Source organism: Leopardus geoffroyi, chromosome C1 (genome assembly GCF_018350155.1).
Source record: "Leopardus geoffroyi isolate Oge1 chromosome C1, O.geoffroyi_Oge1_pat1.0, whole genome shotgun sequence".
Lineage (NCBI taxonomy): Eukaryota > Metazoa > Chordata > Mammalia > Carnivora > Felidae > Leopardus > Leopardus geoffroyi.
Genome location: NC_059328.1, coordinates 178,343,009 through 178,360,917, shown reverse-complemented (window position 1 = coordinate 178,360,917; position 17,909 = coordinate 178,343,009). Strand labels below are relative to the sequence as shown.

General features: G+C 44.8%; 1 protein-coding gene across 4 annotated transcripts in view; it reads right to left on the bottom strand.

Moving 5' to 3' along the window:
- MYO1B (myosin IB) overlaps positions 1 to 8,804 on the bottom strand; it is a 190,632-nt gene extending 181,828 nt beyond the window's left edge. For 2 of the 4 annotated variants that reach the window (XM_045480559.1, XM_045480561.1), the window contains exon 1: positions 8,385 to 8,764. The gene's annotated coding sequence lies outside the window, so the exon portion shown is untranslated. Of the gene's footprint in view, positions 1 to 8,384 lie in introns of all 4 variants that reach the window. The other 2 variants (XM_045480564.1, XM_045480562.1) reach the window with 2 other exon arrangements.
- Between the last annotated feature and the right edge of the window lie 9,105 nt (positions 8,805 to 17,909).

Here is a 17,909-nt window from a genome sequence, read left to right as displayed (position 1 = left end):
CTATTAGGGGTGTGCAACATTCCTTCTAATATTTTGACTGTTTTAAATATTTTCTCTTTGTTTTAAGCAGTGAAACAGTAAATGCTCTAAGTTCAGAAGAGCAAGAGTCTGGGGGAAAGTGGTTGAGATGAGAACAAACCTGGCTGTGAAAGACGTGTAACAGGGTGGAGAGGGCCTTCCAGGGTGAAGGAAAGCTCCAGGAGAATAATGAGGTCAAAAAGCTTAAGACTCATCTGAGAGTGAACCAAGTGTGGCTCACATCAAACGAATACACATTCTCCTACAAAGTCAGCTGGTAACGGCTCTAGAAATGGTACTGTGAAGTAACTATAGCAGTGTTGTCAAATAATGACCCCTGCCAGAAGGGGTTCAGTGGTCACACAATGGGGACATGTGCATACTGTATCTCTCTCTTGGATAGTCATAGTCCGCAACCACAAATGAAAGGCCGTAACAAGTCTTTCTGCAAAGAAACCTATTTAAAATGTTATTGAACCAACACCTACTTCTCCAAGGAACCCTTTCTGAAGTACACATGTACTCACTTTATGGGATTTTTTTTTTTCAACCTAACTTTTTATGGAACAACCCACTTTGGTAATTGCTACATTCTACTAACCCAGCATTTTAGAGGCCTGAGCCAGAGCAGAGGCTTAAGGACTTGGAAATTAAAGGCAATAATCAACCAAATAAAACAACTGAATGGATGGGTCACAGAAAGTGGAGAAGTAGGGAATGCTTCTGGAATCCCAAGTCCAGATGATGATGGGAATCCTATCAGCATAAACAGCCAAGTCAAAAGAGGATCGACTATTAGGTACTGGGTACTGAGCTTGAATTTAGATGGACTTGGGGAGACAATGAAATATTCCCCTAGAAGGAAAACTGAGCAAGAAGTTAAAAGACTACAGTCAAGGAGCACCTGGGTGGCTCAGTCATTAAGCATCTGACTTCAGCTCACATCATGACCTCATGTTTCATGAGTTCGAGCCCTACCTAGCGCTCTGCACTGACAATGCAGAGCCTGCTTGGGATTCTCTCTCCCTCTCTCTCTCTGCCCCTCTCCCACATGCTCACTCTTGGCGTGGGGCGGGGGGCAGTGAGAAAAGAAAAGAAAAGAAAAGAAAAGAAAAGAAAAGAAAAGAAAAGAAAAGAAAAGAAAAGAAAAGAAAAGAAAAGGCTACGGTCAAGTTCCCAGATCTGTCCCAGGTCAACTTCATGAACCTAAGCAGGTCTCAGATACAATGAAGGGGTTACAGCAGTGACCTTTAGGCTCTTTCAACTTTAATACTCTACTATTCCAAAAATTGGGCACTTGAGAGTCAAAATACCAATACTATCAAGGTCCTTTGAAGATGTGAAATGTATAGAATATAGAACAAAAATAAATATTCAAGAATCTGAATATATGAATTTAAATATATGAATGAGAAGTTTTTAAGAGATCATGCAATTAGAGATATTTAAAGTTATCCATGAAACCTACGAAGCGATGAAATCTAACTCCAGCCCCCTGCCCCGATGTCACAGAATACTGTGTTAACTTATATTCTGCTGCTGCACAAAGCAGAAGGCTGAATCTCACCCAATGTGACAATTCATATGTTTTTATGAATACCTCTCAACACCCTGAAGATTTCAGGCAAATGAGAACTTCTTCCTAGATGGCTCACCACATCAGGGGTAGATCAAAACTGTGGTCAGCCTATTACAACTGTTAAGCAGAGTGTCTACAAAACACTAGCCATGCACACTGACCTAAGTCCGGGGTTCATAAAAATTAAGCTTTTCCTGGGGTGCCTGGGTGTCTCAGTTGGTTAAGCGTGCAACTTCGGCTCAGTTCATGATCTCACGGTTCATGGGTTCGAGCCTCACATCAGGATCTACGCTGACAGCTCAGAGCCTGGAATGGAGCCTCCTTTGGATTCTCTGTCTCCCTCTCTCTCTGCCCCTCCTCTGCTTGGGTGCCACACACTCACTCTCTCTCTCAAAAATAAATAGACTTTAAAAAATTTTTTAAAAATTAAGCTTTTCTTAAAAGCATTTAGCCTGGGATTCTAAAATGAATAAAATCATGATGATCCTTCTGAAGTACTTTCAAGGGGAAAAAAAAGATCAGCTAAGAACCGCAAGTAGCCCTGTAGGGTCTAATAACAAAGAACTTAAAAGGAAGCAGCATTCAGGGAGAAGAAAGAAGGAAGGTGCGATGGAAAATGCAAGCAGGCTAGCAGGGATTTTTCCATCAAGGCTGAAAAGTTTTTGAAAAAACCAAGAGTTGTTGTTGCTGTTTGTTTTGATTGAAGTGTACGAAAACTACTTTCGGGCAACCAGTGAAAATCAGCAGGGAAATGACATGAACACCCCGTTCACAAAACTCAGTAGTTAACAACCTGTTCCATCGTCTTTTCCATTCAATTTTTGAAAACCTCTTTAAGGATGTCGAATTCCTCTCTTTTCTCTTTAACAAGTTTAAAAATACATAAAGTACAATTTTGAATTGTATTTTCACTTTTAACACAGCAAAATGAAGACACCTGTGCATTTCCAAGCTTCCTGGGTCCACCCAGGATCAGTGGGAAAGTCCCTGGAAGGCACAGACCTGGTTTCCTCTTGGCCTCTCAAACTATCAGGGAAAGCCAGGCACCTGGTATTTTTAGAAGCTCAGTGTTGTTTATCTGATAAGAAAAGAAAGAATGTCAATTTTCACTTTTCTCCAGACTTCAACTTCTAAAACTGCCTATCTTGCAAGAATATAAATTCTACACCAACCCTCTTTTTCCCCGCCTGGTCCGAAGTCTTGGTCCCTCAGCCCCAGCTCCACAGCGGTGCTCACACCATTCCACTCACACACGTCGGGCCCTGACCTCCAACTGGATGACCAGCAGCACACCGTCTGCCTTCGGACAGACTAGAGACCAGAGACCAGACAAGGCCCCTGCAAAGCCCCAGATGGCCGTCTCATTCCTGCAGATAAAGAAGTGCCAGGAGAGAGTAAGAAAGAGCACAGGCAAGGAACGGGTCTTCACCAGCAGGCTAAATCCTGTTCCCCAAGTTGCCCTCATCTGGGGTAGACTGAGGCACGATGGGAGAGCCAAGCATGAGGCCCAGAAAAGAAGGAGAAACTGAGAAGCGTTTCAACCAAACGGCCCAGCTCTGGACTGGCCAAGGACACCCACGGGAACCCTGACTCCAGCTGACAAAGGAAGCAAGGAAGGCAGCGGGGAGGGACTGTCAAGGGCAGGCCCTCCCTCCAACTCCTTAAAATATACTCCTTACAAGTGGCCCAACGCAGGACGCCTGGGTGGCTCAGGAGGTTAAGCGTCAGACGACATTTCAGCTCAGGTCACAGTCTCTTGGTTCGTGAGTTTGAGGGCTGCATCCAGCTCCACACTGGCGGTGTAGAGCCTGCTTGAGATTCTTTCTCTCTCTCTCTCTCTCTCTCTCTCTCTCTGCCCCTCCCCCACTCTCTCACACTCTCTCGAAGTAAATAAATAAACTTAAAAGAAAAAAAAAAGTGGCCCAAAGCTTCAAAGAACACTGCACCAGGAGGCAGCATGTTGTTCTGGAAAGCACACAGTTCCTGGGCTTACTCCGTTCCCTCATCCACAAATATCTCCTACTGGAGGAGAGCAAGGAGGATTCAACAAAACCAGCTGTAGAGAGCACCCAGCATGAGGCCTGACACAAAGAAAGCACCCAAGAGCAATGACCGTCATATAAAATATGAATGCTTCATTCTTTGGGGACCTGGCATTTCTTGTCCACAAGGCAAATACAGCCGAAGTCTGTGAATAGCCTCAACGGGACTGAATCGCCAGCCAGGCTGAACACAGGAGGAGGACAGGACACTGGCAGGTGTGAAGGAAAGAAAGCAGGAGGCACCAAGGTCCTACAATACGCCAGGGCCAACCACGCAGGTCGGCACCCTCCCCCATGGAAGGGCACTTTAGACATCCTCAGGATCCACAAAAGGATCCCCCGGGCTCTCCTCCAGGATGCTGCTTCCTAACATCCCAGCCAATCCAACCTTCAGAGGCAGGTGTTCAGAGATCCCGGGCCCTTGCGCACCATCAAAGGCTGGAGGAATGAAACCTCCGACAAAGAAGGAGCGGGCACTGTGCTAGGGTCCCCCTCACTCTCTTGCTTTTGTTTTCAGCTTTTGTCTTGGCACCAAGTGTTGGCGTGGCCCTGGTCACCACAGCTGTCACAGTCACTTTCTTCGTGTCACCAACATCCACTCTGGGCACAGTGACCCGCCCTGCTGTGTGTCCTTTGAGGCACAATGGATTTCCTTTATTGCTTTTTAATGCATGGCCTCCCATCATTATGCTTAATAAAATACGAATGGATGAAGAAGGCGCTGAAAACTGAAGAGAAACCCAGAAAAGGTGACAGGGGCGAGACGCTGCTACTCATCCCTCACCCTGCTCAGCTGCTAAGTTGGAAGGTGCTCCCCAATAGAGCTCAGCAGACCTCGTGTCTGGCTCCCTCCAAATAGCTGGCGAAAAGGAGGAGACAAAAGTTACTGCATCTGCACCATACTCCCTGAAGACCCCAAATGAGGTCCTAGCTTGAAACAATTACACACGTAAGTAGAACTTACAGTCTTCACACTCTTGTCTTAGAAACAAAACCAATATTGACTTTCCCATTCGCCCAGGAGCATTCTGAGAAAGCCATAAACAAACGATGATGTCAAGTGTTAAAATCCATTCCGCTCCTACACCGGGTGGTCACTGCCAGGTCAAGGACAGGTGCCTCCTGCCCACGACCGCTCTCCATTCCACCCCAAGGACTGGAGACAGCTTCCATTCCCTTCTCACACGGACAACTAAGCTCGTTTGCTTCCCCTGTGGGGAAGGATGAGCACAGAAGTCCCGTGAAATATGTGTTCCCATGAGCACAGACATGTGATGATCTCAGAGGTATTGTAAAAAAAGGGCCCTCGACACTTCCCTAAGGAAGGATGTCTTCTGTAAAAGGCGCCTGCCAGGACCCAAAGCATGTGCTGGGAAAATGTACGGCCTGCTGCTGCGTATGTTTCCAATTCTGATGCCCCACTTCCTCTTCATAATCACATTCCTTCCCTCCTTATTTCTCTTCTAAAAAGACACTCTGGCACTGGGTCTCCAAAGTGTGCTGTGCTATGAAAAGGCTGTAAGATAAAAGGAGCTAAAATGGATTTCAATAAATATAAAATGCTTAAACACTACGTAAGATCTATTCTATTCCACCACTTTTAAAGGTCTCCAAAAAAGAATAGTATTTTTAAGTGTTGGCAGCCTAACTTTTTAAAAATAAAGTTTCCTTCACTTAAAGCTTAGTCACACAGGCCATCACACAGCATAAAGCTTTTTAACAACACAGTTTTAAGGGTTGTGATGTCATTAACTGTGCCTTCCAAACCTATCTCACAGAGGTTTCTCAAAGGATCAGTTACGATAATACACGGGAAAGTGATACGAACTTTGCAAAAGGTGAATCAAATAATCAAACTGTTGTTATTCCTATTATTAACAGATATCATACCATACAGTGTCTACATAAAAGACTAGGGACCTTGGAATCAGAGATCAGGGTTCAAATTCCCCGTCCACCACTCACTAGTTACCTACACAAGTAGGGTGTAAGAGGCCAAGCTACTAAATTCCCTAGGCCTCATTTCAACTGTAAAATGGATATAACATCCACTTCATCAAGCTCTAAGGATTCGTAGTTACGTATGCAAAACCCGTCACACATGGTAAACACTTACTAAAGGATAGTGACAATTACTCTTAGGCTATTTAATTAAAATCCAAATATCCAGCTACTGAAAACAGTAGAAGGGAAGGGGAGGAGAGGAGAGTCTCACCAAAAAGAAGGACAAATGTTAAACACATGGATCTTACACTCTGAAGATCCCTTGTTAGCCAAACCACTCCCACCCCCAATCCTTCCCCACTGACATCCACAGCTCCTCCTTGCTTTGCCTTACTGTGTGGCAACCACGGAGAGTCAGTCTTTAACGCCAGGCTTGACAAAGTGATGATTCATCCCATCCCATGAAGGGGGTGCAGCCAGTAGTCAGCCTCAACGCACAACAGGAGCTCCACGGGGAGAGCCCTTGGCCAGAGACAAGCTATGGAAGAGAAACCCCCTACCCGCACCCCGTGTCCCCAGCAACAGTTAACACAGTCTCATGCTTTGCTTGTTGTTAATGTATATCCCAAGGAGTACTTGGGAGGAATCCAACGGCGCTACATTTTACAGAGTTATTCACAGCACACATGAAGAGTCCAAAATGGCAACACAACAATAAGGAAGGAGTCTCCCTCTGTTCCCTCTGTTTGCTGCCTGTGGCACAATGTTTTGCCAGGCAATGTGTTAGTTATAACAACAAACAGCTTGATGGTTGGACTACATCCCACTTCAGCTTCACATCATAATGGCTCCTGAGGACAAGTCCCACTGCTTCTCAGCCCGGCCTGAAAATGTGACCACATCCCCCCACGAAAAAGACAAACCCTCAGCAGCAGCTTGCACAGCTCTTTTCCATTACCACTTAGTGGGCAGGAAACATATTTTCCCCCTGGAGTAAGCTCCTAATTCCCATGCTAAGGTTAAGAGGCTTTCAAACTTGGTTGTCCTAACATGAATGCCCAATGGGGTGGTTTCACAGCGGGTCCTCAGAGCTGTCAAAGACACAGCACTGGGTCATCTGCCGCCCCTGCCTGCAGCCGGACTACATTCCTGGCCCTGCCTGCAGCCAGACTACTATACCTGAATGTCTCCTAAATTATCACCACGGTAACTCTAACCTTCAGTCCCACTTTGGGATCCTTCCACTACTGTCCCATAGACACAAACCATGAATGCCTGGAAAAGTCAGCCTCCTCCCAAAACAGGTTTGCTTGGAATACCCCATTCAAACAACATTCATCATTCAATGCCCCCTGGCTCCCTCAGCAGGTCAACCTTGTTTCCTCCTGGGTTTCTTGATTCCAATCTAGAAAAGGGTCACTCAACAAATAGCCAATATATTACATTTAATTCTACCTCCCCCCTAAAAAAAAAAATCCCCATTCACCATAATGGTAAGAGTTCTTTTTCTTATTCCAGGTGGCCCACATGGGGAGAGTGAAAGCACAGAAGCAGTGGCTTTTCAACTCAAAATCCAAACACTGGTGTGTGGGGTGTGTTTTCTGGGAAAGCCTGCAAAAGGGTTTTTCAACTCAAGTGTTACATAATCTGATTCATTTATTTAGCAATGTCTAATTTTATAGTGGTTTCCCCTCAAACATTCCTGGAACATTGTTATATACTATATTACAATAGAGAAAATTATTTTATGTCAAAATCAATTCTATAAAGTTTGCCTCATACCCATTCAAGCCAATATCCACTGGCTACACACACACAGATCCAGAGGCACACACATACACACAAATACCCTGATCCATAACAAAAAAAAAGTCTTCCTCCACTGTAACTAAGATTTGATTTCAGCAAACTAACACCGGGAGCGCCTAGAACTCAAGGAAGTGCACAACTTGTTGAGGCAATAAACGCTCGGGCCACAGCCTGAACAAAGCATTACAAAGAAGCTTCAGAAACCCACACGGCCCCTAGACAAAATGTTGTGTGTTTGCAATCCATTCTCCAGGGCACTCTCATCAACGCCTCCCCAACCCTCCTCCCGGCCCCCGCTAGCACCCTCCAGGGCTCCCGTACCTAATCTGGTTTTCATTCCGGCCCCGCTCCCTCCCCTTCCCTCTCAACGACCGTGAATCAATCCCATCCCGGGCAGGAAACGAGACCCAGGGCAGCCCCCTCCGCTGCGGCGGAACAAAGGAGCGAGGCGCAGCTGCACGCGCGGGACGCCCCATCGGGTCCTGGACCCCCTTCTCCCCTGCAGCCGCCGCCGGGGCACGCCGCACCTGAACCCCACACCCCAGGACGCCCCATTGTTCTCCCTCCGTTTTCCTTCCCGGAGGAGGCCACTTCCAAAGAACCAGGGGGCCAGGAAACAGCTGTGGGCCAGGGAAATGGAGGGGTGTGGGTGAGAACGGGGAAGATCTGGATTCCACTTTGCCCACAGTGCTAGGAGAATAGGACAAAGTAAGAGCAACTTAGTTCACAAGCCTGCTCTCCCACCCGCCCCCGAAACGACTGCGGAGTCACGACCACCGGGCGCGACCTCCAGCACGCGCGAGTTCTCGCCGCAGCGCGGCCACGCCGGGACGAGAGCGCCGCAGCCCCCTCTGACCTGTGCCCCGCGGGCTGCGGCGGGGCCACCGGGACCTCGGGCACAAAGGCGCGGGGCGCCCCCTCTACCGCCCCTGGCGGGCCGCGGCTGGAGCGAGCGGGCAGGGCAAGGGAGAGGGGGAAAGCGCTCGCGCTACCTCGCCGGGCGCCACTCCGCCTCCTGGTCCTCTTCGCGCTCCGGGGCGCGGGCCCACTGCGAGGCTGCGGGGCTCCCGCGGCGGCTGCTCGGCGGAGGCTGCTGGGCGGACGCTGTCCCGCGGCTGCCGACCCTTGGCGCGCCCCGCGCTCCCGCACCGCCTCCACGCGCCGAGGCTGGGCTCCGGTGCGCGCCCGACTGCAGAGAGCTCGGCGGCTGCGGAGAGCAGGGCTGCGGCGGGAGGCGTGCGGCCACTCCCCTCTCCCCGGCAGACGGAGGGGCTGGCCGAGGGGCGGGGGCGGCGACCTCGCCGCCTGGGATTCGCCCCTCCGCGCGCCTGCAGGACCGGGAGCCGCCGCCTCCGAGCCGACTCACCTCCGGCCGCCCGGTGCCGGCTGCACAGCGCCCCCCGGTGAGCGCGAGCGGCAGCCTCCGCACCCGAGGGCAAGCCTAGATAGGGCCGGGAGGGGAGGAGAGGAGAGGGAAAGGGAGGCGTCCCCGCCCAGCGCCCACGGAGAGCATGGCCCTTGTACCTTTTTTTACTCCTGAATTCACTAACATCAAACTAGAAATGTAATAACTGGGGCAGGAGGGATGACGCCTAGGAGCCAGCCTGGGGGCACTTGCCAGCAAAGACTGGGAGTGTTCTCAACAGTTCCTTCTGCCCTAGATAAAAAAGTTCGGATACCCAAGAATATCAGAAAGGATTAATTTGACCGAAACGGGAAAAAAGGTGTATTGAGTAGCCAAGTATGCTTTTACTTACAAGATTTGTAATATCTCACATTATGCTGAGTAGACACTGGCCAGTTCTCTGCTACAAAAAAATGAAAGATAGTTTAAAAGGAATTTCAAATACCTGTATATCTGAAAATAGCATATTAACTGCCATTGGGTAATGATCAGTGATGGGGTATTAGTCTACATATTATTTAGGCATGTTGGAGGGGCCAGAGAGTCAGGACCTCCAGCTTCTCACTCCAGCCCGCCTGTTGCCTCTTTGTGGAATGTAGAACAAGCCACTTAACCAAGGTCCTGGTTTCCTCATCCCGGAGGAAGGAAGGGTGCTCCTCCAACCTTACTCACTGGGTGAGGTGAGGATTACTTGGCTAAGGTGTGAAAAGCAATATAGGCACAGTAATTATTACTCATGATTCTAACTACTTTATCCTATAACGAAATAAATTGCCATAAATGGGGCCAGGTTTAAATGGACTGACCTATATCTGGAAACTGTCACTAAAATGAGGTGAACCAAAGAATTCAGACCATATATAGTAACTCTGTTCCCAGAGCCATAAGAACACAGGCACTGGGATTTGTCAAATGTCACCAATAGATTTTGGAAAGGTGGCAATTGCCCAGACTCTGTCTGCTTGGAGCTATATCATCATTGACGACCCTATCCGCATCAATTCAGATCTGCATGACAGTGGTCTAAGTTAAGGCGTATTGAATACCGGGTACTGTTCTGTTCTTGTTTAATCTTCACAAAGTCCTGAGATAAGTTACTCTCATTGTTCTTTTACTGACCGGGAAAGCCAAAACCAGAGAGGTCTTCCGACTAATAAGTGGCAAGGATGGTTTGAAGACACGTTCTCAGATTCTTGGGCACCCTTCCCATTGAAGAGTGTAATTGCCTTCCTCTTGAATGTGGGCTGTACTTAGTGACTTGATTCTAATGAAAAGAACACAGCAGAAGTGATGCTATGTGATCTGATTTTAGATCATAAAAGAAGCTACAATTTTCACCTGGACCTTTATTGAAACACTCACCCTGGGAACCCAGCTGCCATGCTAAGAGGAAGCCTGGTGTACATGGAAGGTCATGTGTAGGTGCTCCAGCTGATGGTGCCAGCTGAGAACCCAGCCTGCAGTCAGATATGTGAATTACTGAGCCTTTGAGATGACTCCAGCCTCACTCACTGATTGACCACACTGCACGAGAGACTTAGAAAACCTAACTAAATCTAGTCCGTGCTCAGAATCAGGAGAGAGGACCATAAAAAGAGATTGTCTTTGGAGTGGTCGTTACATAGCAACTGGAACTGAAAATAGTGGCAGAGCTGGGATTTGAACCCAGGCCGTCTGATTCCACAGTCTCCGCCACAATCCTACTGCCTCAGACCTTGATAACCCAGCCTGATGAACACCAGCATTCACAACAGTGTATGGGCCTGCCATCTGATGACACGTTTAGACTCACTTTTCCATTTTGTGCATTTGATATCAGGTTCCAAACAGACGGCTTAGAGCAGTTTGGCAATAAGGAGGCCCCTGACCTCTCTATCCAGTCCAGCTTTTCAAACATTAACAGAAATTCAAGTGGCAGGTTTGCAAACACAAAACGTGAACAAATGGTTTGAAAGAGTAGGGGAACTCTATAACCTTTTCACCTTTGAAAAAGGCCAAGTTTTCTTCAAAAGTAGGTTTGGGACAAGTATGTGCTGAATAGGACTACTGAGAGAGGGGCTCTTAGGAAGACTTCGGAGCTCCTGCCCCAAGGTAAAGATTGGGAACTTGGTTACGTTGGGACAATTCTGCCTCTGGAAGGACCTATCATAGTGGGGACACTTGAGGCTCTCTCCCTCTTTTTCAGCAACCTGAGACAAGAAAATATGAGAAACTGTTGAACTCATCCCGATAAACATTGAGAAAATGAACCAAGAAGCTATTAGAAAGCCAAAAGGGTTTCCAGAGCAAAGTTCTGCCTGTCTTTTAAAAACACCATTAACCTATAGTTTTCATAAATCTCAAAATCCAACTCCTGAAGACATACCATGAAGTTTTTAAATACTTTCACCTTCCTGGCCATTCTTCTCAAAAGTCAATCAATCAACAACTTTCGAATTTAAGAGAAGCAGACTACAGGTATAATAACTGTCAAGCGTGGATAATAAATCCACCAACTACAAAAGCATTTTTTTTACTTTCCCATCAGTCTATTTAAAGGAAGTAGAATGTATGAAGAAGCAGATGGACTCACTATGATTTTAGGGTGAGAGACATAAATTGTCAAATTATAGGAGTAAAGTGACTATAAGAGGTGCACGTCACCTCAATGAAAACATGCAGTGATTTAAATTAAAACAAGGGAAATCCTGCCATCCTTGTGGGAAAATGTATATATAAAGCACATTTGTGTGTCCCAGGAAGAGAATTACCACTAAATGCACAGGATTTCTTATTCTTCTTTTATCCTAGTTGTTTTTAACTGGAGCCCTCTAAAAAAAATATTTTAATTCAATTTTGGGGAAATGAACAACAAAACGACCATATGACCTGCTTCTACCTCATTTTGGTGTAGCAAAAGAAATAATGGGCTGGAAGTCATAATTTTACATGTTCTCACTGGCCTTATCTGCAGCCAGCTTTAGAATTTTAACCAGAAGCTTCATGCTTTCTGTCCTTAGTTATTTTACATCATCCTGAATGTGTTAAGGGATTCCCAGTTCTAAAAAACCTAAGCATCTTTGTTTTTGCCATATTTTCTCTCTTCATCTACCTACCCAAAGACTTAGTTTTCCCCCGCTTTACTTATCCTTTGGGACCAAACTCCGTTCTCCTCTATCCTCACCATCTTCTTGAAATGCATCCTGCATTCTCTTCCAGGGTAACATCTTAATGCCACAGACTCTCAGTACCTATTCTTGTATTCCAGGTTATAACATCTTTCTAGTTCTTCTCTTATAAATGTTTGGCCTCTCCAACTAGAGATGATGGATATCGAGATTAAAGGAATAATTCAGGGGTTCCTGGGTGGCTTAGTCAGTTAATCTGACTCGTGATTTCGGCTCAGGTCAGAATCTCTCACAGTCCATGAGTCCGAGGCCCTGCATCGGGGTCTGGGCCGACAGCGCGGAGCCTGCTTGGGATTCTCTCTCTCTCTGTCCCTCCCTCAGGCACTCTCTCCCTCTTGTAAAATGGAAATGAATGAATGAACGAATGAATGAATGAATAGAACAATGCAGTCTGAAAGCACCAGGCCCATTACAATAAGCATGATCTCAGAGAGCTTATTCTGTTTTCAAAAGTGTTCTCAGTGCTCTGAATGTATGTTAATTCATTATTTACCCTCACGACAGCCCAAGGAGGTGGGTTATTAATTATAAATTGTTGTGATACACAATAATTACAGCAAATACGATCATTACTTTAATTTTCATTAATCCCATTTTACAGATGATGAAACTGAGGCAGAGGAAAATTAAGTTACTCGCATGAGGTTACACAATGGTAACATCAGAGCCAGGATTTCAATCTAGCCGGTCTTGCTTCAGGGCTCAGTCTCTCACCTCAGGACCCTATACCTCCTCTCACATTTGTGAGCATTTAATCTGTGAGCTCTTTGTTTCTTTTATGTCAAAAAACAAGTACTGTCTTATTTCTTTAGTATTTATCTCTTAGTTTAGAATAGTGCTCTAAATACAGTAAACACTGAATTAGTATTTCTTATGTAGTTTCCTGCGAAAGAAAATCTTTCTTATGTATTTAAAGAGTGCTTTGAAAATAAATACTTAATACTGAAAGTATTATTTGAAATTCACATTAGGTATTGTAAAAAATATTTCTGTGGCATTTTCAGCCTCCGGGACAAAAAACACTACTCTTACTTTAAGTATTTAAGAAGCTGTATATAGAAAGCGGCTAGGAGAGTGGATCTGGAAAATTCTCATCAGAAGAAAAAAATACAATAGTAACTAGACTGTCAACTGGTGATCATTTTGCAATGTATACAAATATCAAACTATTACATTGTACACCTCAAACTACTTTAATGTTATACCAATTTCAATTATACATCAATAAAAACTAAGATTAAATTAAAAAATTAAAAACTGTAGATAAATGACAACAAGAATGTTAGAGGGTAAAATGACTGATAGAATTTCTCCTGGGCAGGAACATGCACTAAAGCTTTTTTTTTTTTTTTTTTTTAATTTTTTTTTAACATTTATTCATTTTTTGAGAGACAGAGAGAGCACAAGCAGGGGAAGGGCAGAGAGAGGAGGAGACACAGAATCCAAAGCAGGCTCCAGGCTCTGAGCTGTCAGCACAGAGCCCAATGCAACACTTGAACTCATGAAACGCAAGATCATGACCTGAGCGGAAGTCAGACGCTTAACCAACTGAGACACCCAGGCGCCCCTAAAGCTTTTTGAAGATGAAAAAAAAAAAAAAGGAGAAGAATTCAAAGGTCTCACAGATAGGGTTCCTTATAGGTATTAGCCTATGTGAAGATTAAAAGCAACTATTCTTTATAAAAACATAACAGTATAATTGAGCACTAAAATCAGGCAGTGAAACTCTGGGTGTAATTTTTCTCTCCACAAACTGCATTTGTCCGTAGCTCAGAATACTCTGATCCTACAAATAAATTATAGACCCATTGCCAGGAAATTTAAATTGCCTGCATTTTTCCCCTGACATTTTTATAATTTGGCATTCTGTCATTTTAACTACTAAAATAATTGTCTTTTTAAATTCCTCTCAAGCTGTAGCATTATGGCAAAACCTTGCTGTTAAACAATAAATCTGTCTGAAAAACAGCCAGACTTTTGTCCAATCTTTTTGAAAAAGTATTTTCATTTTTCCGATGATAACTGGGGAGCTGTCATCTCGTTGCTGAGGAGACTCAAGGAGCACCGTAAGGAAAAGCAAATATTAGGGCAGAGGGAAAGAGTACTGGCTGTCTATCCCAAATGAAGAGCAATTTAGCAAACGTGAAAAAATATTCTGTTTCTGCTGTAGGTCCCCAAAACTAGATGCCCATTTATTTGAGTCCAGTGTAGACACTCCTCACTAGTGGTAGCATATGAAAATGCTTAACAAAAAAAAATTAATTTATTAACAACCAAGGTGATATAATCCAGGCTGAGGTACTATTGACTAATCAACTGAAATGTAACTTGGAAATATAAACCAAGGCTTCATAGCACGTTCACTCATCGCTTCCGCAGTGTTCTCAATCTTGACATCTGTGTGAGAGGCTCCATGAAGGCAGAATTTTTGTCTCTTTGGTTCACCGTTGTATGCCCCAGAGCCTGGGAACATACAAGATATTCAATAAATATTGTTGAACTGATAAACGAATTTCGTGTACTATTATTTTAAGTAAATTGAACTGGCCTATAATCTCAGTAATTATTTCCAGATGGATCTCAGAGCAATTTCAAGGACTTTCACAGCAAGGTAGAACAAAACAAGTCCTATGATGGCTTCACAGTGATGATCTACCTCAATTCTGAATAAAGCTGGAAAAACTTTAAAGAGAATACCACCAAGGCATAGTCCACCCTATACAGAGGAAGAAGGAGACCACATGGGCCAGGGCACTAGAAAGTAACTCAACTTCCAAAACAAGTGTAACTTCTATTGAAAAGATGCATACCCTCCTCTCCCATCAGACATACCAAAATGTGGATGTTTCTCCCCAAATCCATACGTGTCAATATGATTAAGGGAAGGGAGCACAGGCCTATGTCTTTGACCCCCTTGGGGCCTTTTTGCCATGCCTCAGCCTCACCTGCACCAGCCCCCATTTCAGCAAGTGGGTGCTTGACAAGTTCTCCCCAAATCTTGAGTCTGCACCTAAAATGACCCTGACACAGCACAGCTCAGTGGTCTCAAATGCCTTTTCCTCTGTGGTGCATTAGACCTATAAATTGCTTCAAGAGTTCCTAACCTCCTGAAGTCGTCTTACAACTCGTATCAAAACTAGCATCGGGGCCCCTGGGTGGCTCAGTTGGTCAAGCGTAGGACTCTTGAATTCAGCAGGTTGTGATCTCGTGGTTTGTGGGTTCCGGCCATGACTCATGCTGACAGTGCAGAGCCTGCTTGAAGTTTTCTCTCTCTCTGCCCCTCCCCTGCACGCGTGCTCTCTCTGTCTCTCAAAATAGATAAATAAACTTTTTTTAAAAAGCTAAAAATAAAAATAAAAACCCTAGCATCTACTCCGGGAGGGGTCCTGCAGGGTCCAGCATGCTTCCACAGTTCCACTGAATCCGAAAGCATGCTTAAAACTTTTTAATTTTTTTTTTGTGAATCTTTATCAGCCTAAAGCAGTTGTCACCATCCAGATTTAGCTTGGGCATAGGAAAAAGAATCTCATTACTTCTTGGCACATGGGCTCTCCATGCCTAAATGGTCTGGTCCCACTGAGTGATTTTGATTGCTACATAATTGCTCTAGATTATCAGCCATGGAAGAAGCTCAATCTTGGGGACTCCCATTCTTGCCCCATCACTGGGGACTCCCATCATTACCCCAGGGCCAAATAGTGAAGAAGATGGAACTTGACCGACATCAAGAAGTATTTGAGTGCCTACTCAGTCCTGTGCTGGCCCATAACTAGGATGGGATGGTGAACATGATGGTCAGGGTCTGGAAACTTCCAGGAATGGACGGTCTAACTTTCCAGGTTTTTGGCACCTTCATCCCATGGATATAACTCCCTTTTCCTTTGTAATGCCCTCCAAGTCCTATAGGCGATGGGAGTCCTGATACTGCCCCTGCATACCCTCAGGCCTCACCATCCACCCAGCCCTTCGTATGCTGCCCCAAGCATTTTTTTGATCATGATAGGCAACTGATCAATGGCTACAGTGCAGTCCAGGATTTCCATTCTCAATGGAAGATTAGAAAGCTGCCTTTATGTTCCTCCATTTCATACATTTAAATATAAATTTTCAAATATTCAAAAATTTAGTGGCTAAAAGGCACTCATTGACATTTTTCTAGTCATAAAGTAAAATATTTAAGAAATCACTTGAATTGTCTTTTAAACTATGGCTTCCTATGGGCTTTGGAATTTCAAACTACATTTACTTCTTCTTCATACAAATGATGTCCAAGTTTTTGTAGTAATTAAGCATGTATTAATTTATAATCAGAGAAATATAATAAAGCTATTTTTATCTTGGGCAAAATATGTAGCCTATAAATTTGGGGGGGTGGTGTTTTCTGAATTGGCCCTAGTAGGTAAACAAACACATAAATATTGCACACACACTTTTTAAAAATACCTTCCCATCAGTATTTCCGTACTTGGTGATCTCTTCCATCAGGATATGTCAGAAACTGGCAAATCTGATAACCAACTCCTGCCGAGTGAGGGTTTGTGTTAAGGACACACAGCATTTGCTCTAAATGCAAGGTCCTTGGATTTCTTTACTGGACACTCTTCAGTGGAAGAGGTCCTTTCTGCTTCACTATCTGCCTTGTGCCCACAGATAGTGGGCAGCGTGTGGGAGGGATAAGAGGTGAGAAGGAGTGCTCGGGGAAGTCTCTCCATCACGGTCTTGGTGGTTGGCTATGATGGTCACCTCAAAGGAGAATGACGGCTGTGGAGACACATCTGCCAAGGGCAATGCATCCAAAATCCCTGGGCCAGTGTGATGGCCTTGCCTTAATGCAAAGGAAAAAAATGGAATCAAGATCTTAGGTAGAGCTGATAGAGATGGGGCATCAGGGCATGTGTCTCTTAGAAACCTCAAAAGTGGCTGGCTCACTACAGACATGTGAGAACTTACATATGGGATCTTCAAATTCCCAATTAGCTGTTTCCTAGGCTAGTTGCTATTGAAGACACCATAGTTCTACATGGTTTCCATTTAATAATAGTTTATCCATGACTCTTTGCTTTTGTAACTGACCTTGAAACTTAAAGAGTGTAAGCAACCCCCCAAGCCCCTATCACGGTGCTGAGCTGTCCAAGTGAGGTCTCCATTAGCAACCTCAATGGGTAGCAGGGCATATCAAAGTCTTGGGGAGCAGATGATATTTTGTTCTATACTGTAAGTATCTTTTTGGAAAAATATTATTTTATAGTATAAATTATTATAAGTAAAGTTAGAAACAATCTGCTTGGTTGACTGAAATATCCAGAAGATTGAGCCATGATCCCCTGCAAGAAGGGAGTTCTACCTGATCAGAATTTTGAGGTAATAAGGTTGCATTCTTATGTTTGTTGAACAAGGAGCCTGGGTTTTAAAAGCTCTCTCTCCCACCAGTCAAGTTTTACAAAAGTGTAGTAGGTTTTCATCTGCTTACTCACCTCCCTTTCATTCCTCAATCCTTTGCTCCTATGACTGCAGTAAAACTGATCTCACCAACGTCCTCAGCAATCTTTCAGTTGTCACATCTTAAAGGCAGTTTTACGTCCTTGTATCACATGACTCCCAACCGCCTTCTCGGACCCTCTTTTTATCGGCTTCTGTTTGCTACCTCCCTTTCTTGTCCTCTTAATGGTCTCACTGCTTTTTCTCAATATTGTTTATCATTCCTTTCTCCCTGCCTTTTTCCTTTGAATATGATGTTATCTTAGATTCTATTGTCAACCCTCCCTCTCCCTAATTTCACCCACACCCAAGGCTTCAACTACTGATGACTCCCGAATCTGTTATCTCTTAAGCTCAAGTTCCAAATACTCGCGTATCTACTGAGCACCTACCTCAAGCCCAATATATTCAGAAGAGAAACGACATGAAAAGAGAAATCATCATCTCCACCCATCCCAACCCCAGTG